At 39.4% G+C, this 26137-nt stretch overlaps 1 long non-coding RNA gene across 1 annotated transcript; it reads right to left on the bottom strand.

The window, feature by feature from the left end:
• Positions 1-5221: 5221 nt before the first annotated feature.
• LOC122025461 lies at positions 5222-7360 on the bottom strand. Its single transcript, XR_006123721.1, has 2 exons — positions 7256-7360; positions 5222-5455 (listed from the first exon to the last, which is right to left on the bottom strand). It is a non-coding gene; the product is annotated as an uncharacterized LOC122025461 (long non-coding RNA).
• Positions 7361-26137: the final 18777 nt, after the last annotated feature.

Below are 26137 nucleotides of genomic sequence, written 5' to 3'. Positions count from 1 at the left end.
GCCGGAATGAATGACTGCTGCTGGAGACCAAAGAGTTGCTGCCCAAACAAACACATATTAGGCTAATACACTTCCTTAATATCTCAAGATTGCCAGATAAATCAAATTGAAGCCTAACATTTCATACCCAAAACCCAAACTTCTGTTGACGCTCAACTGACCAGAAAACTCCAAAATCAGTCGGCGGTGGAACAACACCTCGAGTAGGTGGCTGAAGCTTCGTCGACAATGGCAGCAGGCTTCTTGATGGTCGGGCTAGGTCAAGCGACGGCGGCACTGTGCAGTGGTGCTCGACGTCTTTGGCAGCAGTGGGGATGGGGCTCAGGCCTCACAACGACGGCTAGGGCACAGGCGACTCGTACCGGACATAGTGGTCGGCGCTCGGCTACGCCGTCGGCTTCAAGCTAGGGCACAGCGCACAGAAGAGGGGCCGGCGTTCGGCTGGCGTCGCTGGGTTAGCCTCGTGCGGAAAGAAGGCTCGGTCGGCGGTGTGCGGCTCGAGAGAGAAGAGGAAGAAGAGAAATCGACGTCGAGGCTCGCTAGGGCACAAAAGAGGTCGCTCGGCTGCGGAGAGGGAGAAGAGAAACACCGGCTTCTCTTGGTCCCGGCCTTATGCACGCGAGGGAGAGGAGGAAAACCACCGTGGGCGGTTAGGGCTCGAGAGGGCTTCGGCGGGGAAAGGAAGAGAGACGCGCGGGGGGTTTCGGCGAGGAAAGGAAAGAAGGAAATTAAAGAAAAGAAAATAAAATAAAAGATAAAGAACTTTAAGAAAATAAACATTTCCTCGCTTAAATGGGTAGCCTAATCAGGCTTTTCCGGGCCCCATTTTTATCCCCGTTAACTCATCCATACGAGCTCCGAAAAATTCCCGAAAAATTTCCAAAAATTCCGGAAAATTCCCTTATCATTATCCGTTATTTTTCCGATATTTTACATTCTCCCCCACTAATAAAAATTTGGTCCCCAAATTGTGTTATCTACCATCAGCAAATACTAACAACAGGTAAAGCGTATAAATGCTGAACGGTAAATTAAATCACATATCTCAAGTGAAAAGATGGGGGTATCGAGCTCGGATCAAAAAAATAGATTACAACATTGTCAACAAGGACAATGAAAACTGATCCGAACAACCTAGGAATATCAAAATCATCGAGTCCATGAAAACATCTAGGGTTTTGTAAGCCTAAATGGTAAGACCTATAACTCATAATGCCCGTACAACAGGCATAGTCAACTATAAGATCCCCGACAACAAGTCTGAAATCTAATCACCAACAATATAAATCACCAAAGAATAAATCCTCCAGTGTGATGGATGGAAATACCACATATGTGGGAGCAACGCTCTACCACAAGAAATCCTCAATATGTGGGAGCAACGCTCCACCACAACCATCCATAACATGTGGGAGCAATGCTCCACCACAACAATCCATAAATACCGCTAGAGCATTGGTAAGCCCAAATGACATTACCAAAAACACATAATGGCCGGAATGTGACCACCCTCGTCTGGCAATCAACAGTGGCATGATATGCTGACAAACAGTCCATGCCAAGAATAATATCAAAATCGATCATTTCCAATATTAAAAGATCTACCGTAAGTATCAGGTTACCAAAATCTAACGGCCAACCTTTGACCTCTTGGGTGACTTCCATAGTATCACCAGATGGTAAAGAGATGGTCAGTCGTTGCGGTCTGAAAGTAGGTAATCTACCAATCTCCCGCATAAAAGTACGGGATATAAAAGAATGCGAGCTACCAGTATCTATGAGCATGTGACTATGGCTCTTTAATATTTAACCAACTTTAGATAAAGATCAATCTTAGGCCTAGAGATGTAGATCTTTAGGATGTGAGTTCAGTCAGCGTGAGGATGATATAAGACAATATGTGGATCTCTACATACTAGGCACATACTATTCTAGTCTAAAGCATCTAGAATCAAAACACATCCAGAATCAATCTATTCTCAAGTAGCATATCCTTAATAAATAGATCTACTAACTCACCATCAATTCAATAAATCTAAACTTGGATCTAGAATCACCTAAATGTGTATATCGCTCCATATCTGTTAAGTTATATCACAGATATTACTACCAGTATAACAATCATAAACTAAACATCATACCTATTTGCTGTCTGGAGATGTTCCGTTGTTGTCTAGTCCCTAATTTGACTTCAAAATTCCGAACGAGAAAATCGCCGGAAATCCATATAAATCCGAAACGGAAGTCCGAAACATAACCATAACGGAAATCCGTACAAACCGAAATAGATATCCAAATATCTAGAACACCAAAAGCAGGTATCATAACCCGCTCTAATACCAATAAATTGGTATCAGATAAATCTCGAAATCCGTAACATGAAAATCAAACAAGTATCGCCAACCTGGCGCTCTGATACCAAATAAATTGGTATCAGGTTATCTCAAATATCCAAAATAGGAAAACAAAGGTCGTATAACTGTGCTCTGATACCAAATAAATTGGTATCAGATAAATCTCGAAAATCCAGAACACATAGCAAGTATCGTATACCTGCTCTAATACCACTAAATTGTCACGCCCCGGAGGAGTCCCTGTCCGAAGAACCGACAGCATCTCCCCTATACGGCGGACAATCTGAAACTTACTACATCACCATATACCTCAGCCACATGTGGCTGGAATAATAACAATAATAAACAAACCACAACACATAGACATTCACGCAGTTTAATAAGCAATCAAACTGAACAGTAGTACGATGACTCGAAAACAACCCTACTCCACTACACCCATAAAACACAAATCCGACGATAAGATCCACTTACCTCTTCTGCGGTCTAGGCAAGTATGTAGTAAAACATATCGAATAAAAATCCATCGACAAGTACAATCCATACAGGATCCAAAGTATTCAAAACATAACAAGTTCAAAACATAGTCTAGTACATAAAGCCAAAAGACAAATAACAGCCTCGTGGGCTGCAGGGGACTAGCAATTGGAACTCTCTCCTGATAGCATCAACCTGAAATAGCAACGGAGGAGGGTGTGAGTCCAACACTCAGCAGGTACAACTGATATACATAGTAAGGAAATAACAACTAACACTAATCATGCGTACAGTTTTCTGACGTAATGAAGGTAAATGGAAACTGAAATAACCAAGAGAATACTGTACTAACCAGGACCTGGTACAAGGATAAACAGTCCGAGAGGTATAGAAATCCTGTATACATGTCAAGCATGGGCATCTAACCAATATGCAGCAAATAAATGCAGCAAACACAATCACAAGAAATAAATGCATCAATGCGTATGATACCAATGCAGTCATGGTCACCCCTGACGCCAGTCAGCCATCTCACACACAATGGTGGGACCGAGTGGGTAGGGCTGTGACAACCGTGCACTCTAACGTCACTACTCCTGATGAGTGACCGAGTGGACGGGATGCTGTCGGAGTACACACATACTCCTACCCCAAATCATAAATGGGGGAGCGCAATGCTCTCATCTCCCGGTACACCATGACGGGGTGGGATCCCTGACGTGCTTCTACGATGCGTGACACTACCCATGAGCGGACCAACGGAGCACCGAACAGAGCAAACTGACGTGCTACCACGCTGCGTCACGCTACCCATGAGCGTCACAACGGAGCACCGAACAGTGATGAAACTGGCGATGTGCTCGACAATAATGGAGCAATCTATCACACAGCATGCAATCATGCGAATGGTGCATGACACTAAGCATGGTAATATACTGAACCAATCTACATACATATATGATGTGCACCATAGTCAATAAATCATATCAAGGGTACACAGATCATATAAGGTATCACACCTAGGTCCTGAACATGGTGAAGTATGGTTATATCACTACCCCTATAAGCATGTATAATTAGGTAAGCAATAACATGAGATACAAAACAAGCAATCAACCAAGCATGTAACAGGTATCGGGTAGTGACTAACCGAAACAAACAAGAAACATAATTATTGATATTTGTTAAATTCACTACTATGCATATCAAAGACATAAAGTCAAAAGTACCCGCCTCCAAATCGAAAAGGTTCAATCCGATAATCAAGATACTCATCGAGATACCGTCTCAAATCAAAGTCCTGTAATAGCCACATTTAATTTAGCTACATATATATCACATAGCTAAAGAAATTCCTTATTTACCAAAACCCTAATTCGTTTCACTATACAATTTGATTTAGGTCTAAACCTAAATCAACTTGAACTCTTCCAAATACGAACCTAATACCAAAACAAATTTATACTCCTTACCTCTACTCGCAACCGATGTTGATCCACAACTAGGGATAGTGCTGCCGGAATGAATGACTGCTGTTGGAGACCAAAGAGTTGCTGCCCAAACAAACACATATTAGGCTAATACACTTCCTCAATATCTCAAGATTGCCAGATAAATCAAATTGAAGCCTAACATTTCATACCCAAAACCCAAACTTCTGTTGACGCTCAACTGACCAGAAAACTCCAAAATCAGTCGGCGGTGGAACAACACTCGAGTAGGTGGCTGAAGCTTCGTCGACAATGGCAGCAGGCTTCTTGATGGTCGGGCTAGGTCAAGCGACGGCGGCACTGTGCAGTGGTGCTCGACGTCTTTGGCGGCAGTGGGGATGGGGCTCAGACCTCACAACGACGGCTAGGGCACAGGCGACTGGTACCGGACTGAGTGGTCGGTGCTCGGCTACACCGTCGGCTTCAAGCTAGGGCACAGCGCACAGAAGAGGGGCCGGCGATCGACTGGCGTCGCTGGGCTAGCCTCGTGCGAAAAGAAGGCTCGGTCGGCGGTGTGCGGCTCAGGAGAGAAGAGGAAGAAGAGAAATCGACGTCGGGGCTCGCTAGGGCACAAAGGAGGTCGCTCAGCTGCGAAGAGGGAGAAGAGAAACACCGGCTTCTCTTGGTCCCGGCCTTATGCACGCGAGGGAGAGGAGGAAAACCGTCGTGGGCGGTTAAGGCTCGAGAGGGCTTCGACGGGGAAAGGAAGATAGACGCGCAGGGGGTTTCGGCGAGGAAAGGAAAGAAGGAAATTAAAGAAAAGAAAATAAAATAAAAGATAAAGAACTTTAAGAAAATAAACATTTCCTCGCTTAAATGGGTAGCCTAATCAGGCTTTTCCGGACCCCATTTTTATCCCCGTTAACTCGTCCATATGAGCTCCGAAAAATTCCCGAAAAATTTCTAAAAATTTCGAAAATTTCCCTTATTATTATCCGTCATTTTTCCGGTATTTTACATATAAAATGAAGACATCTACACATTTCCTTATACTAGTAAAGAACAAGCTACACAGAACCAGAACCGTCATAGCACTCTTAAAAGTCCTAGGACAATGTGTCGAGGCACCATCCCACCTCCTCAACTACACCGTGTGTAAGCCCTCCATATAACCCTGAGAGGTGTCTCCCTCACCTGCATAGTTAATAATGAGTCTATAGACCCAGTGAGAACATCCCAATATGAAAGTATGATATCCATAAGAAGAAAGGTTAATAACTAGGACAGGGAACATAAATTTAAATAGCATATAAAAGAAAGCACTGCAGACAAAAAGATTCTACACCACTAATTAAAATGAGTATGTCACACATATGGTAACTGTTGTTTGAACCAACCATACAGTCCATAATTATGACCCTAGAGGTAGTTCCTAGAGCACATGCAGTCATATAGCTGAAGCTAACATAAATTAAATTATAAGTCAAGTTTGGAAGGGTCCTCCTCGGAGCTCATCCTGAGGCACCCATCCCTACTGTCACCTCATGTGTGCATACACATTTCATTATATTTACATCATTAGCACATTTCATTCATTCTATATTCATATCTTCTTTAAAATAAATAACCGAAACATTGGTAGCAAAAGGCGAATACGCTTTCCCCTAGTGCCCCCGTCAACCCGTCCCAGGGCCAACACGGAGGAGGTAAATCACGGGCGACTACTAGCCTTTGGAATAGTGACTAGCACATAAGGGAGATATTTACCTCGGCTTTACCGAGATTGTAACCCCAGACCTCATTGATGGCAACAGCTCATATGCTAGCCACTAGACCCATCCAAGATGGCAATAAATAACCAAAACATGCTGCAAAAAGGTTGGAACCGCCAACCTAGCGGCCCCCTCAACCCGGCCCCACAAGTATGAGAGGGAGTAAATCACGGTGAATACGGGCCCAGCTATGACATGGTGGTCTCAGGTGTTTAGCACGGACAGATATTGATGTTATCGCATTTGCTGCCGCAGACCCTCGACCTCTCGACTCATGCTGCAAGAATCCATGTCATAACCAGTTGATCCCGTCCGTGGGGGCAATAAATGCATACACAAAAGGAGGATAATCCATATTCACTACCTAACCTACTTGCAAACAATTTCCAAACTGGCATCTAAGTATCCACAGAGGGAATAGAAACACCACCAAAATAAAATCACCACCATACTGCCTATCCAACAGCAAGCTCCGAAGCCAACCCCAAGAAGCAAAACTGTATTGAACTCTATTACAACCTACTTGATCATTCCACGAAATCACAATTAGCTCGAAGAAATTCAAGAGCACCACAATCTAACTTATCGTCTCGATAACTATTTATCAGAAAACCAGAGAATCCAAAACTAACACAAGGAGTAAGATCAGATGCATCCACGAGACGTGACTATCTCGAATGAAAACCAAGGTCACCAACTAAATTCCCCAAGTTCCACGACTAAGAAAAAAAGCCAAACATCTTCAAATTAAATCCATGAAGAATCCAGAGCTTCTCAGGAAACAAAACACCATCGAATTAAATCTACACCTTCCTAATCTGTTCAATATTTCAGTAGTAATAGAAATATCCTCGATCAAGGCTTAAACTCCCACAACACATCGTCCCCGGATTTGAAAGAGAAATGATAACATCCCCATTCAAACCCGGAGCTGAGCACAACTATCCCCAAAATCTCCGAAGGCATGAGGAAGATCCGAACATCAAAGCCCAACCGACTTCACAAAGAATTGGGTCTAAGAACTCGATTCAACCAAAAAGAAAACCTGAACCCTACCAAATCCAATTGTGAAACCCAGACAACATCGCAAGATAAAGCAAGAACCTCACGGAGACTTCAAATCTAAGCCCATTCAAACAATCAAGTTTCACAGAAGAGCATATCAACCCTTTCTAGGTACCAGTCGTGAAAACCAGAAAACAACTCAAGATAAAGCAAGAACCTCATGGAGACTTCGAATCCAAACCCATTCAAATAATCGAGTTTCACAGGCGAGCATATCAAGGGCTTAGGTGAAGGTAAAGGGAAGAGGATAGGGAGAAGAATTAGGGAAAATGCAACTTAGGTTTAATTTATATACATAGGGTTATTTTAATTAAACATTATGTTGATTAAATCAATCAACTCTCATTTAAGGGATATTCCAAATAAGCTTTCCCCAAGCTCAATAAATCTATCCTCTTAAAACATATCATTCGACCTCCGTTAAATCTCGAAAAATTTCTAAACATTTTTAGAAAATTCTACATTTCCAATAACACATATTATTTATTTACCATATCTTGCATCATCAATCTTGTGAGACTAGCACGGGTTATATTCCTTGGTCAAACTAAATAGCTGTTACTCATTAGCTGGAGACATTGAGATGTCGAGAATTAAATGTGGATGTTAGTTATGGTAACTAGTTCATTAGAGTGACCTCTGTAAGACTTCATATGGTTCTCTACATATATGGATATATATGTAAAGTTCTTACTGCACTTAAGTACAAGTTTCCTTAGACTTAAGGTATTCAAGTCACATTGGCCATAGAAACTTATACTTTGATATCTTAAGCAAAGCATCTCAGAGATGTGGACCAGATATGATTAGGTATAAGTCCAAGTGAGTATTTAGATAGTCCATAGAGGATTCATCGCTCCCTACAGGGAGATGTATACCCTTTAGCCACTTGTCAGAATTATTACTCAAAGTCTTTACAAATCATCACATGTTAAGAGTATAAGACTCTTAGACACATGTAGGAGTAATTTAAATTCGTAGGACGAGGAAGTATTACTTGGGCTAGATGTGACGTAATCAGTCTAGTGGGGATAGACATATAGATTATATCTTGAACTAAGTGAGTATAAGATGAGTAAAAGGAACGAGGCACTACTCACTATAGCTGTTGAAGGTTCCGAACTTGTTTTGAAATCAACTGTAATTTTTTGGTTAATTAAAGATTATCATGTACGTCTAGGTTCCACTTATGATTGAGTCATAATTAAATAGTTAATTATAGACAACTAAGATAAACTGGAAACATATTGGGTGACAATACTATGAGTATATAAAAGATGTAAAATAAATTTGAAATTTTGATTCTTAGATTAAAAGATAAGATGCTTGGTTGTACCAAAAAAAAACAAATATAGAAAGATATTTGTTGAAATGGAAGTGCGGATAAGCCATGACTATTGTAGAAGATATGATTTCATAATGGTTTGATAATAAACCAAAAGAAGTTTGGTTTAGTTATGAAACAACTTAGTTTAATAATAAACCAAATAGATGTCGTTTAATTCTAAACTAAGATGGGTTGGTTTTGAACCAAACTTATTCTTAATGGTAATAGATCAGTTTGGTTTTGTTTATTGGATTAAGGAGATGACTTGCTCTCTAAGTCACATGGAGGCTTATAAATACTCCTCATAAGGAGAGAAATATAGAGATAGATTCATTGATTTAGGTTTTTGGAAAACCCTAGCCACCCTCTCTCTCCTCTCCCTCTCCTTGTCGTCAGCCACTAAGAAGCCAAGGGAGATTTTTTCTTTCAAAGCTTCTCCGCTTCTTCTCCTCCTCTTGGATTGCATCGCCTCAACACTTGGCTAGTACTAATCAGAGGTAAACCTTGTTTCTCACCAGAGTTGTCATGAAGATCTCAGTGTGGATACGAATAGAGGCAAGGTTTATGAATGTCGCTAAAGTTGATGCCCTTTTTCCTTCGCATCATCTGTAAGTTACGCCTAGAATAATTGTTATTCTTTTATTTCGTAAAATTTTATTTTATACTTCTGGCTTCACATGTTGTATCTTGTATACATGGGTGTGTGCTGTAATAAATTAGAAATTTATTATATTTTTATTTTTCCACTGCGCACGTTTTATGAAAATATCTAAAGCACGCATTCGCATCGGACTCATAACCAGTTTTTCCAACGATAGACACTTACCTGCCACACGCTTGGTTCATCCATCCCAATCTACCCTAGGTCTCAAAGGCGTGCTTGATATCAAGAGAAACTTAGCATTTATTTCTCCAGTAACCTAACTCGGTCCCAAAAGGGTAAATTGATAGGTTCCACTTGCGAAACTATTTTTTATATCCCTTATTCAATTCAACTCTTTATTTTTGTGCTTCAAATGTAGCACTTACAAATGCAAATGGGTGTAAAATATAGGGCTATTTCAATTTTTCTAAGCAAGCTTACATGATTCGAACCTCATCTAGTAATCTAGATATAGTTTAGGAGATCACCATGGTATAAAGTACTTACAAATTCTATGAATCATAATTATTTTCAAACTTTTCAACTATCTAAACTTAGACAATGTGAGATGAGATCCATAAGTTAGACCATTCCTTAAATCTGTATCAATATAAAGTAATGTTCATTTCATGCTACTAGAGATAGAAAAAAATAGCTGACTAAACATTCTTGCACTTACAAAACACAACATCATAGTCTAGAAAATGAATATGCTAGAAATTTTTGTTATAGAATAAGTTAACAGTAAAGCAAGATTGATGTACGTGTGTACACTATATGATGTATACATAACAAATCATAAGCATCTTCCAATGGTACACACTATACACGTGCATACACTACATGATATGCATCACATAGCATAAGTATCTTCCTATTGTACACACCATACACGTGTGCACACTACATGATATGCATCACATAACATAAACATCTTCCTATGGTACACACCATATATATGCATACACTACATGATATGCATCACATAACATAAGCATCTTACTATTGTACACATCACACATGTGTGCACACTATAATATGCATCACATAACATAAGCATCTTCCTATTGTACATGTTATACACGTATGCACACTACATGATATGAATAGCTACATGTCAAGCATCCTACGTACACACCACATGTGTGTACAACTATAAGATATAAAAATAAAATGAGACTACATGGATACAAACTGATCAACTCAAAGATCAAGCAAACAAATATCAAAGTCATGAAAAAATATGAATAGAGTCAAGGTAAATACAGCTACCAATCAAATGAATAAGTCATGCACTCAGATCAATAAACTATAGAAGTCAAGGAAAAATATTCATCTCAAATGTAGCTCGTGCTAAATGTCTTCACATCCAAGAGTTCGCTTCAAATCAAAATTAAAATCCTACAAAATAGAATACATATTATAGGAACATTCTACCATAAATCAAGTAACGAAACTAAATCCTAAACTACATATTTAATTCATAGACACTCAATCCACTAATCATCATTTCATAAATCTCATTAATCACTCAACTTAATTCCAGGATTCATCAACTAGCTAATCAAGTTTTAATTGTCCAAATTAATCCAATTTTATTGATTTGTATATACCTGTTAATTTATCCATACATCAGATCATTAACTTGATTAATAAATCCCTTAATTAGAATTTAGAATTCGATTAATCCAATCTAAATTAACAATCAAACTTACTGTTACCACCTCCCTTCTTCTTCTCCTACTTCTATGAAGGCAACAATGACCGACGATCGATGGTGGTGACGCAGCAGCAACCACGATAACAATTTGTGCTCGCGGTAGCTGTTCGATGGCCAACCTCGACGACTTGCGTGGATGGTGGCTTGTGAAAAGGATAGTCGCCAGTGAGAGAAATCGTGGCTAACCGAGCGGCGAGCAGCAGCTTACGTGTTCACTAATAGAGGAGGGAACAATGGTGCCGCCAGATCCTAACGGTTGGGCAGTGTCGATCCCTCTCACGACGGATCAATTTCATCGTGCATGTGAGTGGAAGAAGAGACGTAGAGGGATGAGTGACGACATGGATCAGGATTAGGGTAGTCATGACTTCTTGCTTGTGGTTGGAGAGGGCCAACAATAGGGGAGATCATCGTCGCCTTGCTCGTGGTGATCAGGAGAAAGGGAGTGGCAAGAAGGTGATGGCGACGCCGAAGAGAAGGGCATAAGTGGAGGAAAGAATTGGGAGAATAGGGTTCAGACGGTTAGGTATTTATAAGGTTAATAAATTTAAAATCTTATATTAATTAAATCAATCAACTTCCACTTAATTGATATTCTAAACGAGCTTCCTCAAAGCCTAATTGATATCCCCTTAAACATCTCATACAAATTCAATTTAAATCCCAATTGAAAAAAATAAAATAAAAAATTCTATAAAGTTCTTTCTTAAATAACACTTATTATTTAATTGGCGTATGTTGGGATTTTCGGGCCGCAAAAACTGCTTTTTCACGTCGCGGAAACCCCGAAACTCCCTAGCCAACGGATCCGTGCAAAGAAAAATTTTCGGAAAAACTACGAGTACGAGTTTACCTAGATCTACACTTAGATCTATATGGAGAAAATCTTATACCTTCGATGTGTGCCCTTCGCGAGTCCCGCTTGTCCAAGGAGATGTCGGATCTCTAGTTGTCAAAGTAGACAACTCTCTAGAAGTATCCACACGAACAAGATGTGTTCTCTAACACATAAGGATGGAGAAGAGAATACCACAAGTGTGCTAGCACTTCTTGATGTTCTCGGATGGGATTGTAAGAAGAAGAAAGGAAAAGAAGAGAACACACTCCTCTAAAATCTCTATGTGACTTTCACTAACCTTTCTTCTTGGATTAGATTCACTCTCCTTTCTTCTCCCTTGCTTGAAACCCATGACCAAGAGAAGAGAAGGAGCAAGAAGAGAGCTTAGGAGGAGGAAGATCACTTGAATGAGAGTTACTCACCAAAAGAAAAACTTCTCTTTTTCCATCAAGTGGTGTAACCCCCTTCACATTAATCACAATTAATGTGGAGGCCATTAAAGAGAATAGTTGTAACCTCCATGAGGTGGCACATCATCATTAGTTCTCCTAATGCCAAGTCACAAATGATGTGGCATAAAGTCAAGTCAAACTTGACTCTTCCTCTTCCTCCCAAGTCAAGTCAAACTTGACTTAATCTCTTTCATGGTTGATCTAATCCAACCATTTAATTCAAGCCAATTTAATATAATGAATCTAATTCATTTAATTAAAATGATTCAATGAGTCATAATCTAAATTAGACTCATTGAACACATGAATCAACTTGAGTCCAACTCAATTAGCCCAATTAGGATTACTCTTAATCCAATTTGATTCATCACATGAATCTAATCCTCTTGGTTCATCATATGAACCTAATCTCCATCCACTTGTTCTTTGTGTGTGACCCAATAGGTTCTTGTAACGTTGGCAATGCCCCTAAACTCATTTAGAAGCATAAGTAATGAGCGGTATCTAGCAATACATCATTACTACCCAAGTTACAAGAATGTTGAGATCCAACATCACCTTGTGACTACTAATTGTGACTCCTCACAATATATGACAAGTGTCCTTCTATCCTAGACATCTAGATTAATTAATGTGAGGCATAGACTGTGTCATCCTCTGACCAATCTAAATCTTGAACTCCAAGTAGACTCACTCGATCAAATGAGCTCAATATCTCATATTGACTCATTTGGACATGGTCATGCACTTCGTGGTCTCACTCTATCAAGAATATCGATGTCACTCCCGTCATATAGGAGGGATAGATCTCATTTACATCACTCACATCCCTCTGCATAATCTGTTACATACCCAGTAATCGCCTTTATAGTCCACCCAGTTATGGGTGACGTTTGACGAAACCAAAGTACATAACTCCTTATGTAGGGAACCATAGTGACTTCAGGTCTAAGGACTAATAGTCATACTAATAGCCACATGAGAAAATATATGACACTCATATAACGATCCATGATACTTTCTCATGGCGGGTCATTCAGTATACATTCTCCAATGCATACCCATGTGTCAACTTGATATCTCTATATCCATGACTTGTGAGATCAAGTCATCGAGTTGACCTACATGCTAGTCTTATTGCATTAACATTATCCCTAAATGTTAATACTCGACTAAGAATGATTTAGAGTAGTGTTCCCTATATCATCTCACTATCGATTCAACCAATCGATTAATATAGGTAAGAACCTTCTACTCAAGGACGCTATTATACTTAGTTTATTTGACACCAATACAAGTAAGTATAATAACTAAAAACCAAATGTCTTTATTTATATAGAATATGATACAACAAGTCCATAATACAATCATCAAATGATTGGCTCTAGGGCTCTAGCTAACAATCTCCCACTAGCACTAGTGTCAATCAGTGTAGGCTCTAAGCCCCAATGACCTAGTGTGACCATCATGCTTCCTCTGTGCCAAAGTCTTGGTCAAGGGATCTGCGATGTTAGCCTCTATGGGTACTCTGCAAATCTTCACATCTCCTCTCTCGATAATCTCTCGAATGAGATGTAGGCGCCGTAGTATGTGTTTGGTCCGCTGGTGTGAGCGAGGTTCCTTCGCCTGTGCTATAGCTCCATTGTTGTCACAATAAAGCTCAATAGGGTCAGCGATGCTAGGAACCACCCCAAGTTCAGTGATGAACTTGCGGATCCAAACTGCCTCCTTTGCTGCCTCTGATGCAGCAATGTACTCGGCTTCTGTTGTAGAATCAGCTACTGTGTCCTGCTTCGAACTCTTCCAGCTCACATCACCACCATTAATGCAAAACACGAACCCTGACTGCGATCGATAATCATCCTGATCGGTCTTGAAGCTAGCATCACTGTAACCCTTTACAGCTAGCTCATCATCGCCTCCATATATCAAGAAATATTCTTTAGTCCTTCTTAAGTACTTAAGAATATTCTTGACCGCTATCCAGTGACTTTCACCTGGATCTGACTGGTATCTGCTCGTCATGCTTAAAGCATACGAGACATTAGGTCGAGTACATAGCATGGCGTACATGATAGATCCTATGGCTGAGGCATAAGGGATCTGATCCATGCGGTCTCTCTCCTCTTTAGAAGAGGGACCTTGAGTCTTCGAAAGACTCACGCCACGTGACATCGGCAGAAACCCCTTCTTGGAGTTCTGCATGGCAAACCGAAGGAGTACCATGTCAATGTATGCACTCTGACTTAGGCTAAGCAATCTCTTAGATCTATCTCTATAGATCTGTATCCCTAGAATGCGGGATACCTCACCTAAGTCTTTCATTGAGAAACATGTCCCTAGCCAAGTCTTGACAGACTGTAGCAAAGGGATGTCTTTCCCAATGAGTAGTATGTCATCCACATACAATATGAGGAAGACAACTATGTCCCCTACAACCTTCTTGTAGACACAAGGTTCATCTTCGTTCTTGATGAAACCAAACTGTTTGATTGCATCATCGAATCGAAGATTCCAGCTCCGAGAAGCTTGCTTTAGTCCATAAATGGACCTATACAGTTTGCATACTCTACTAGTATGCTTTGGATCTACAAAACCCTCAGGTTGTGTCATGTACACATCCTCGAGTATGTTTTCATTCAGAAATACGGTTTTGACATCCATCTGCCAGATCTCGTAATCGTGGTAAGCTGCAATAGCAAGCATAATCCGAATGGACTTAAACATCGCTACTGGAGAAAAGGTTTCATCATAGTCAGTACCATGAATCTGCTTGAAACCTTTAGCTACCAAGTGACCCTTATAGATAAGTCCATCCATGTCAGTCTTTCTCTTAAAGACCCACTTACACCCTATGGGTTTTACCCCTTCAGGTGGATCAACCAAAGTCCATACTTGGTTGGTGTACATAGATTCCATCTCGGATCTCATGGCCTCTAGCCATTTCTTGGAATCTGGTCTCATCACAGCTTCCTGATAGGTGGTAGGCTCATCCTCTATGAACACAACGTCATCATGGTCAGACAAGAGAAATGAGTATCTCTCAGGCTGACGACGTACCCTATCAGACCTGCGAAGAGGTATGTCTACTTGAACTGGTTGTTGTTCCTCAACTCCTTGTGGAACAACATCATCCACAACACTTTGTGGTTCCAGTTCAACTTCCATCGAGGCTTCAGTGCTATTGTTCGCATCTTGAACTTCTTCAAGATCGAACGTACTCCCACTAGTCTTTCTAGAAACAAAGTCCCTTTCTAGAAAGACTCCAGTCTTTGCCACAACTACCTTGTGCTGACTGGGAATGTAGAAGTAATATCCCTTAGTTTCCTTGGGATATCCAATGAAATAGCACTTGTCGGATTTGGGTCCTAATTTGTCTGAGACTTGACGTCTAACGTTGGCCTCACATCCCCAAATCCTCATGAAAGACACTTGGGCATCTCTCCCAGTCCATATCCTATATGGCGTCTTTATCACGACCTTGGATGGAACTCGGTTGAGTATAAAAGCTGCCGTGTCTAGAGCATAGCCCCAAAGGTATGTCGGAAGATCTGTGTGACTCATCATAGATCATACCATATCTAATAGGGTACGATTCCTCCTTTCAGATACACTATTCACTGTGGTATTCCAGGAGGAGTGAGTTGAGATAGAATCCCACACTTAGCTAGATAGTCACGAAACTCATGGCTAAGGTATTCTCCACCTCGATCTGATCGAAGTATCTTAATACTCTTGCCAAGCTGGTTCTGTACTTCATTCTTGAATTCTTTGAACTTTTCAAAGGATTCAGATTTATGTGTCATCAAGTACACATAACCATATCTACTGAAGCAATCAGTAAATGTGATGAAGTACCTATAACCGCCTCTAGCAGCGACATTGAAAAGGCCACATACATCACTATGTATGAGTTCTAACAAATCAGTCACTCTTTCGCTATGCCCACTAAAGGGAGTCTTGGTCATCTTGCCTAGTAGGCATGACTCGCACGTCTCATAAGATTCAAAATCAAATGAGTCCAGCAAACCATCCTTATGGAGCTGGGATAAGCGCTTGTCATTTATATAACCTAAGCGACAGTGCCAGAGATAGGTTTGGTTCAGGTCATTTGACTTGAACCACTTGGTATTTATGTTATAGATAGGGCTTTCAAGATCTAGAATGTAGAGTCCATTCATCAGAGGTGCACTACAATAGAACATATCGTTTAAATAGATGGAACAACATTTGTTCTTTATTGTAAACGAGAAACCTTTCTTGTCCAAACAAGAAACTAATATAATGTTCTTAGTTAATGCAGGCACATAACAACAATCATCTAATTCTAGTACAAGCCCAGAGGGCAGAGATAGATGATAAGTTCCTACAGCAACAGCAGCAACCCGTGCTCCATTGCCTACTCGTAGGTCTATCTCACCCTTCGTTGATGCCCTGCTATTTCTCAACGCTTGTACATTAGTACAAATGTGCGAAGCACATCCGGTATCTAATACCCACGATGAAGAAATAGAGAGGTTGACTTCTATAACATGTATACCTGAAGTAGAAATCTTATTTCTCTTCTTCTTAAGATCTTCCAGGTATTCTTTGGAGTTCCTCTTGTTAGAGTGTATACTGAAAGCCTAAGCTTTTGTAAATATTTATTTTGAATAAAGAATCATATTTGGTTAAATTGCCTACATTTAGTTGTAGTTGTTTAATTAATTTATATTGTAGATAACATAGTATGTGGTGCCACATACAGAAGAGGATGTTATCAGTACCTTATAAATTATAAACAGTAGCTCACGACTAAAATGGAAAGGAACAAACCATTGGAAGGTCATAGTGTAATTAGAAATTAGTTTATCTTAACTATATAATTACACTAGTACACTTAGAGTGTATTGAGTAGGACCATTTGAGGTTGTTTCTTTTATACTGACTTTATAAAAGAACAAATACCTCAGTTATTATGGAAGTGTGTGCTCTTAATCCTAATATAATAACAAGCACATATATTTAATATTTATTTCTTTAATTTATCAATGGGTGAGATTTAGTTCGATGAATCAATAAGTCCGATAAGTTGGGAAATGATATCACTTATAGTGTGTGTTGTTGATTATAGAAGGAAACTGTGTCCTAATAATCTAGGTTGATAATGTCCCCAAGATGAGCTCATAAAGATTATCATGTTAAACCCTACAGGTGGACTTAGTCCGACATAACGATAAGGTTGAGTGGTACTATTCTTAGATTAAGATATTAATTAAATGAGTTGTCAGTAACTCACTTAATTAGTGGACATTCGACATCTTAAACACAGGGAGACTAACACACTCATAATAAGAAGGAGCCCAAAAATGTAATTTGGGATTGGTGCAGTAGTTCAATAATAGTTCTCTAGTGGAATGAATTATTATTGATAAAATTAAGTTGTGTGTTCGGGGCGAACACAGGATGCTTAATTTTATCGGGAGACCCAAACCAATTCCTCCTCTCGGTCCCTATCATAGCCTCTTATTTATAGAGTACTATACCCACCTATACCCACCTTCATACCCATGATAAGGAGGCCGGCCAAGCAAGCTTATGGTTCAAGCTAGGGTCGGCCAAGCCTTGGTTCATGGGTGGCCGGCCCTAGCTTGAACCCAAGCTTAGGTGGCCGTCCCCCATTAAATTTAAAAGATTTTAAATTTTAAATTTTTCTTATGTGGAAGATATAATTTATTGAAGAGAATTAAAATTAAAATATCTCTTCTACAAAAGATTAAGAAAAGAGATTAGATCTCTTTCCTTATTTGTAGATAGGAAAGATATTTTATTTTTTCTCTTTGAAAATTATTCACATGTTGAAAAATTAAAATTATAGAAATTTCTTTTTATCAACCATGAAGGGATTTTAAAGGAAAATTTTATTTTTTAAAATTTCCGAAGACAAATAAGGAATTTTTAATTGTTGATTGAAAATTGTCTTGTTTGCTCTCCATGAGGTGGCCGGCCATTACAAGTTTAATTGGGAAAATTTATTTTATTTTTCTCAATTAATTCATGTCAAGGAAAGTTAAGGAAATTTTATTATAATTAAATTTCCTTATTTACCAAAGCTAAGGAATATAAAAGAGGAGGTTGGGGTGCCTTCATGAGACAACAACCTCTATTATTCTCTCCCTCTTTTCCTTGGTGTTGTGGCCGGCCATCCTCTCTCCATCTCTTCCTCTTTATGGTGGCCGAAACCCTCTCTTGCTTGGAACTCTTTGTGGTGGCCGGATACTACTTGGAGAAGAAGAAGAAGGAGAGAAAGCTTTCATCCCTTGGAGTTTGGTTGGTGTTTTTCTTCATCCTTGGTGAAGCTTTTGATTTGGCCGAACCTAGCAAGGAGGAGAAGAAGGTGTTTTGGTGGTCCTCATCTTGGAAGATCGTTGCCCACACAACGTCCGAGGTTAGAAGAGGAATACGGTAGAAGATCAAGAGGTCTTTCTAGAAGGTATAACTAGTATTTTTTCCTTTCCGCATCATACTAGTTATTTTTGGAAATAATACCAAATACAAGAGGCATACGATTTTAGTGTTTTGAATTTGTTTTCGATGTAATGTTCTTTTATTTTTTTTTCCTTGTGATTTGATTGTTCTTTTCGGTTGACCTAAAGTTATTTTAGGAAATTAAATATTAGTTTTCCTTAAAAGGTTTTGTCTAGTCGGTGGTGGTTGCTCCCATATCCAAGAAGGTCATGTGCCTCGCCACGTCAGCACTGGAAACCAATTTTGGAAATTAATATTTAATGGAATTAATAACCTAGGTGATTTGGATCGAACGTGTTAAGTTCCGCAGGAGATCCAAGTCAAAACCTAAAAGAACAAATAGATTAAATTTTGATCAAACGTGTTAAGTTCCGCAGGCGATCCAAGTTTAATTTAAAAGAACACATGGTAGCTAGGAAAAAGGTTCAAACCTTTGTACAAAACTTTTGTACAGTGGAACCTTTAGGTTTTCCTAGTAGCAACCAACAATTGGTATCCGAGCTAGGGTTTTGCCTCTGTGTATTTGGTATTAGTTTAATTATGCACATGTCATACATAATTTAGGCAGGTTAATAGTAGGATGTGCTAACTTTGTGAATGCAGGATCCAACTATTATGGCTTATAGTTTTCTTTATGTGTGTGATTGGACCCTTGGACATGTCAAGGGCAATTATATGTGTGTGCATGATTGTATTATAAAATACAGCAGGAGCTGTATTTAGTTTTTATTAGGATTTTATTTTTGATCTAGTTACATGTACATTCCTTCGAGGAATATAGAATCGAAAAATGTAAAATTCTATTTATGTCGCGGATCGAATCTTGCAAGGCGTGGAACCTTTTGAGGACCAGAGGCGCAGTGGAACAAGGAGCAAGATGGATGCGACATCTAGACCCGGTGGCGGTGGCCAAATATGGCAGCAGCTTGGGATGACAACACACGGAGGACAACCATAGATAAAAGTCATAATAGTTGAAAATTTGTCCCCAGGGCGTAGCACAAATGGGGAGTGCATGGTTCTGTGGTTGAAAGGTCCAAGGGTCGATCCCCGGGGTGTCACTGCCTGGGGTTAACGTCTCCGCTATGCACTTTCCACCTGTGTACCTGCATTTACCTCCTTCCATATCCGTGGGACCGGCTCTAGGGGGGCCGCTGATGTGGCGGTTCCACATAATAGTTGAAAATTAGATTTTCTATTTATTGCTTTTATATTATGCTGTGTGTGTATGTTAGTATACAGTTTTAGTAGGCTAGCATAGTTAAAATTCCTCATTTATAAATAACTAAATGGGAGAGAGATTTTAAATAAATTCCACGGTCTCCATTACTGGTTTGTAAGTAATGCAAACAAGCTTGCGTGTTGGCTCTGAGTGACTTCCTCCATATCGGATGAGCTTGTTTGTGAATCACTAGAACAAACTTCCATTTTGGATGACTATAGGAAGTTAATTAAGAGCGTGTGATCTTGCCCATCGGAAGGGGCACAATCTTATTAATGGACTTAGTGTCAAATAATGGTATACACTTAGGCACGTTTAATAGTATCCTCCCCATCGGAGTCACTGCTATTATTCGTGTGACCAAAGGATACCAACTATTAATTTTATTTGTCAAAAAGTTAAGTTGACAAGATAATAAAATTAATTGGTTGAAACCCTCCTTTTACAAATGTTGAATTTGTATACGTTCACACTATCGTGGCATACAAAATTCACGGTGTTTCGAGATGTTGGTTAATTTAAAATAGTATTGTTTGAGGAATCAATATTATTCTAAATTTAGAGTTCTGACCAAAAGTTATTTGTGATTCTTAGGATGACTTTCAACCCACTGTCCATCATACTACAACAAAATAGACTTACTGGTCCTAACTACATAGATTGGAAAAGGAACCTAGACATTGTTCTTACTGCTGAAAGCTATAAGTTTGTACTGACTAAGCCTTGTCCTGATGCACCCACTGGTGAATCTACCCAAGAGGAGATTGAATATCATAGGAAATGGGTAAAGGCAGATGAGATGGCGCGGTGTTACATTTTGGCTTCAATGTCAAATGTATTGCAACATCAGCATCAAGATTTACCAACAGCTTATGATATTATGAACAATTTCAAGGAACTCTTTAGTCATCAGGATTGGGCTTCTAGACAAGAAGCCATGAGAAAGATAATGACAGCCACCATGCAAGAGGGTACTCCTGTGAGGGATCATATCCTAAAGATGATGGCTTATCTAAACGAAATACAGATTCTTGGAAGAGAAATTGATGGGGAAACCCAGATCGATATGATTCTCCAAACACTGCCTAGAAGTTTTGAGCAATTCCGCCTGAATTATAATATGAACAAAAGGGTATATTCATTGGCGGAACTACTGACAGAATTTCAGGCAGCAGAAGGTCATATTCACTATGCTGAAAATGGTTCTACTTCTAAACCGAAAGGAAAAAAGAAGAAGAAACAAGTTGGTTCAGCAAAGAAAGTGAATAAATCTCAGAGTACAGGACCTAAAGCTGAAATGAAGAAGCCGAAGGGCAAGTGCTTCATTTGCAAGCAGTCAGGGCATTGGAAGGCGGACTGTCCTCGTAGGAATCAGAACAACAAAGGTATATCTCATGCTCTAGTTGTTGAAACATGTTTAGCGGTGTTATCTACCAGCACCTGGTGTGTAGATACGGGAGCCACTGATCATGTCTGCAATTCCTTGCAGGGGTTCCAGGAAACCCGACGACTAACTGAAAGAGATATTACCGTCTACATGGGCAATGCTACTAAGGTGGCGGCTGTTGCAGTGGGAGACGTCTACTTATCTTTTAATAGAAATAGAAATTTGGTTTTAAGAAATTGTCTTTATGTACCCAGTTTTAGAAAGAATTTAATTTCAGTTTCTAAACTGTTTTTAGATGGATATTCAGTTTCCTTTAGTAACGATGTAGTTATTAAGAGAAATAAAGTGATTATCTGTTCTGGTGCATTAGTTGGCAATTTGTATACTTTAAATCCAATTTCTCCCACAAAGAAAAACAAGGAAATTTATAACTCATCTTCTAACTCTAATAAGAGAAAAGAACCTTCGGAAATGAATCAAGCATATCTTTGGCATCTAAGGCTTGGTCATATTAACTTAAGTAGGATTCAGAGGCTTATAGCCGATGGACTTTTGGGTTCATTAGAGTTGGAAAATTTTCCAACTTGTGAATCTTGCTTGGAAGGTAAAATGACCAAGAGGCCTTTTAAGGCCAAGGGGTATAGAGCCAAAGAAGTGTTAGAATTGGTTCATTCTGATTTGTGTGGTCCTATGTCTGTCCAAGCAAGAGGAGGTTTTGAATATTTTGTCTCTTTTATAGACGATTATTCAAGATATGGATACATTTACCTAATGTGCCGCAAGTCCGAGTGCTTTGATAAGTTCAAAGAGTACAAGGCTGATGTGGAGAAACGACTAGGTAAAAGTATCAAGACACTACGGTCTGATCGTGGTGGCGAATACCTCTTAGGAGAGTTTAGGAATTACTTATCAGAGGCCGGGATTCAATCCCAACTGTCTGCACCTGGTACACCCCAACAGAATGGAGTGGCAGAACGAAGGAATAGGACTCTTATAGAAATGGTTAGATCGATGATGAGTTATTCAGAATTACCAAATTCGTTTTGGGGATACGCTCTGGAAACAACAGTGTACATTCTGAACTTAGTACCTTCTAAATCAGTTTCTTCTACTCCCACAGAATTGTGGAATGGGCGAAGGCCCAGTCTAAGACATATTCGGATTTGGGGTAGTCCAGCACATGTGCTGAAACTAGATGCTAATAAGTTAGAATCTCGTACAGAAGTTAGCGTGTTTGTGGGGTATCCCAAAGGAACGAAAGGTGGTTTATTTTATAGTCCTAAAGACCAGAAGGTCATTGTTAGTACCAATGCCCAGTTTTTAGAAGAAGACTATATAATGGATCACAAGCCCAGTAGCAAAGTTGTTTTAGAAGAACTTAGAGAGGATACGTCTACTTCTGTACCAACAGTACAAGATGAAGTACCACAAGAGACTACAACACGTGTCACACATGATACACAACCACAGACGGTGCCTCGTCGTAGTGGAAGAGTTGTGAGGGAACCTGAGAGATTCATGTTTTTAGGAGAGTCTTCGGACTTGATCCCGGGTGAACATGAACCTGATCCCCGAACATATGACGAAGCACTCCAAGATATAGATGCAGCATCTTGGCAAAAGGCAATGAATTCTGAAATAGAGTCTATGTACTCTAATAAGGTCTAGGAGCTTGTCGAACCACCTGATGGTGTAAAAGCCGTTGGATGCAAGTGGATCTACAAAAAGAAAAGAGGGACAGACGGGAAGGTAGAAACCTTCAAAGCTAGGCTTGTTGCGAAAGAGTACACTCAGAAAGAGGGAATCGACTATGAGGAGACCTTTTCACCGGTAGCCATGCTTAAGTCTATCCGGATACTCTTATCCATTGCTGCTCATATGGATTATGAGATTTGGCAAATGGATGTCAAGACAGCTTTGCTTAATGGAAGTCTTGAAGAGAACATCCATATGAAGCAACCAGAAGGGTTTATTGAAAAAGGCAAAGAGCATCTAGTGTGCAAGGTCAATCAGTCCATTTATGGACTAAAGCAAGCTTCAAGGTCTTGGAACATCCGGTTTAATGAAATAATCCAGTCATATGGATTTATTCAGTGTCCGGATGAGTCTTGTGTATACAAGAAGTGTAACGGAAACGTGGTGGTATTTCTTGTACTATACGTAGATGATATTTTGTTAATTGGCAACAATGTCAAGGTATTATCGGACGTAAGGGTATGGTTGTCCAAACAATTTGATATGAAGGACTTAGGAGATTGTGCACACATTCTTGGGATCAAAGTTATAAGGGATCGCAAGAAAAGAATGTTGTGTCTGTCCCAAGCTTCATATATAGATACAATCCTTGCTCGTTTTAGCATGCAGGATTCCAAGAAAGGTTTCTTACCTTTTAGGCATGGAATAGCTCTATCTAAAGAGATGTCTCCGAAGACATCAAAGGAGATAGAGAACATGAAAGCAGTTCCTTATGCTTCGGCTGTAGGAAGCCTAATATATGCAATGTTATGTACGAGACCTGATATCTGTTTTCCCGTGGGCATGGTTAGCAGATATCAGAGTAACCCTGGATAAGGACATTGGACTACAGTAAAGCATATATTAAAGTACCTGAGAAAGACTAGAGATTATATGCTAGTTTACCAAGAAGACGATTTGCTCCCTGTGGGTTACACGGATTCATATTTCCAATCAGATAGGGACAATAGTAAGTCTACATCAGGCTATGTGTTTACTTTGGGAGGTGGAGCCATTGCATGGAGGAGTGTTAAGCAGAAATGCGTTTCGGACTTAACCATGGAAGCTGAGTATGTAGCAGCCTCTGAGGCGGCTAAAGAAGCAATATGACTCAGGAACTTTCTAATGGACTTAGATGTAATTCCTGGTTTGCCCAAAATCATCACAATTTATTGTGATAATAGCGGTGCAGTTGCAAACTCGAAGGAACCACGAGCCCATAAGGCAAGTAAACATATAGAGCGCAAGTACCACCTGATACGAGATATCGTGAAGCGAGGAGAAGTTGTCATCGCCAAGATTGCATCAGCAGATAACCTGGTAGATCCTTTCACTAAGGCCCTTCCAGCAAAAGCTTTCGATCGGCATGTGGAGGGAATGGGAATCAGATGTATGGTAGAAGATATGACAGCTTAGTCATTAGTATAAGTGGGAGATTGTTAGAGTGTATACTAAAAGCCTAAGCTTTTGTAAATATTTATTTTGAATAAAGAATCACATTTGGTCAAATTGTCTACATTTAGTTGTAGTTGTTCAATTAATTTATATTGTAGATAACATAGTATGTGGTGTCACATACAGAAGAGGATGTTATCAGTACCTTATAAATTATAAACAGTAGCTCACGACCAAAATGGAAAGGAACAAACCATTGGAAGGTCGTAGTGTAATTAGGAATTAGTTTATCTTAACTATATAATTACACTAGTACACTTAGAGTGTATTGAGTAGGACCATTTGAGGTTGTTTCTTTTATACTGACTTTATAAAAGAAAAAATACCTCAGTTATTATGGAAGTGTGTGCTCTTAATCTTAATATAATAACAAGCACATATATTTAATATTTATTTCTTTAATTTATCAATGGGTGAGATTTAGTTCGATGAATCAATAAGCCCGATAAGTTGGGAAATGATATCACTTATAGTGTGTGTTGTTGATTATAGAAGGAAACTGTATCCTAGTAATCTAGGTTGATAATGTCCCCAAGATGAGCTCATAAAGTCATGTTAAACTCTGCAGGTGGACTTAGTCCGACATTACGATAAGGTTGAGTGGTACTATTCTTGGATTAAGATATTAATTAAATGAGTTGTCAGTAACTCACTTAATTAGTGGACATTCGACATCTTAAACATAGGGAGACTAACACACTCATAATAAGAAGGAGCCCCAAAATGTAATTTGGGATTGGTGCGGTAGTTCAATAATAGTTCTTTAGTGGAATGAATTATTATTGATAAAATTAAGTTGTGTGTTCGGGGCGAACACGGGATACTTAATTTTATCTGGAGACCAAAACCAATTCCTCCTCTCGGTCCCTATCGTAGCCTCTTATTTATAGAGTACTATACCCACCTATACCCACCTTCATACTCATGATAAGGGGGTCGACCAAGCTAGCTTATGGTTCAAGCTAGGGCCGGCCAAGCCTTGGTTCATGGGTGGCCGGCCCTAGCTTAAACCCAAGCTCAGGTGGTCGGCCCCCATTAAATTTAAAAGATTTTTAATTTTAAATTTTTCTTATGTGGAAGATATAATTTATTGAAGAGAATTAAAATTAAAATATCTCTTCTACAAAAGATTAAGAAAAGAGATTAGATCTCTTTCCTTATTTGTAGATAGGAAAGATATTTTATTTTTTCTCTTTGAAAATTATTCACATGTTGAAAAATTAAAATTATAGAAATTTTTTTTTATCAACCATGAAGGGATTTTAAAGGAAAATTTTATTTTTTAAAATTTCTGATGACAAATAAGGAATTTTTAATTGTTGATTGAAAATTGTCTTGTTTGCTCTCCATGAGGTGGCCGGCCGTTACAAGTTTAATTGAGAAAATTTATTTTATTTTTCTCAATTAATTCATGTCAAGGAAAGTTAAGGAAATTTTATTATAATTAAATTTCCTTATTTACCAAAGCTAAGGAATATAAAAGAGGGGGTTGGGGTGCCTTCATGAGACAACAACCTCTATTATTCTCTCCCTCTTTTCCTTGGTGTTGTGGCCGGCCATCCTCTCTCCATCTCTTCCTCTTTGTGGTGGCCGAAACCCTCTCTTGCTTGGATCTCTTTGTGGTGGCCGGATACTACTTGGAGAAGAAGAAGAAGAAGGAGAGAAAGCTTTCATCCCTTGGAGTTTGATTGGTGTTTTTCTTCATCCTTGGTGAAGCTTTTGATTTGGCCGAACCTAGCAAGGAGGAGAAGAAG

This window comes from Zingiber officinale, chromosome 1A (assembly GCF_018446385.1).
Source record: "Zingiber officinale cultivar Zhangliang chromosome 1A, Zo_v1.1, whole genome shotgun sequence".
NCBI classification, from domain to species: Eukaryota; Viridiplantae; Streptophyta; class Magnoliopsida; order Zingiberales; family Zingiberaceae; genus Zingiber; species Zingiber officinale.
Note: the sequence above shows the minus strand (reverse complement) of the source record. Positions and strands in the feature narration are given on the sequence as shown.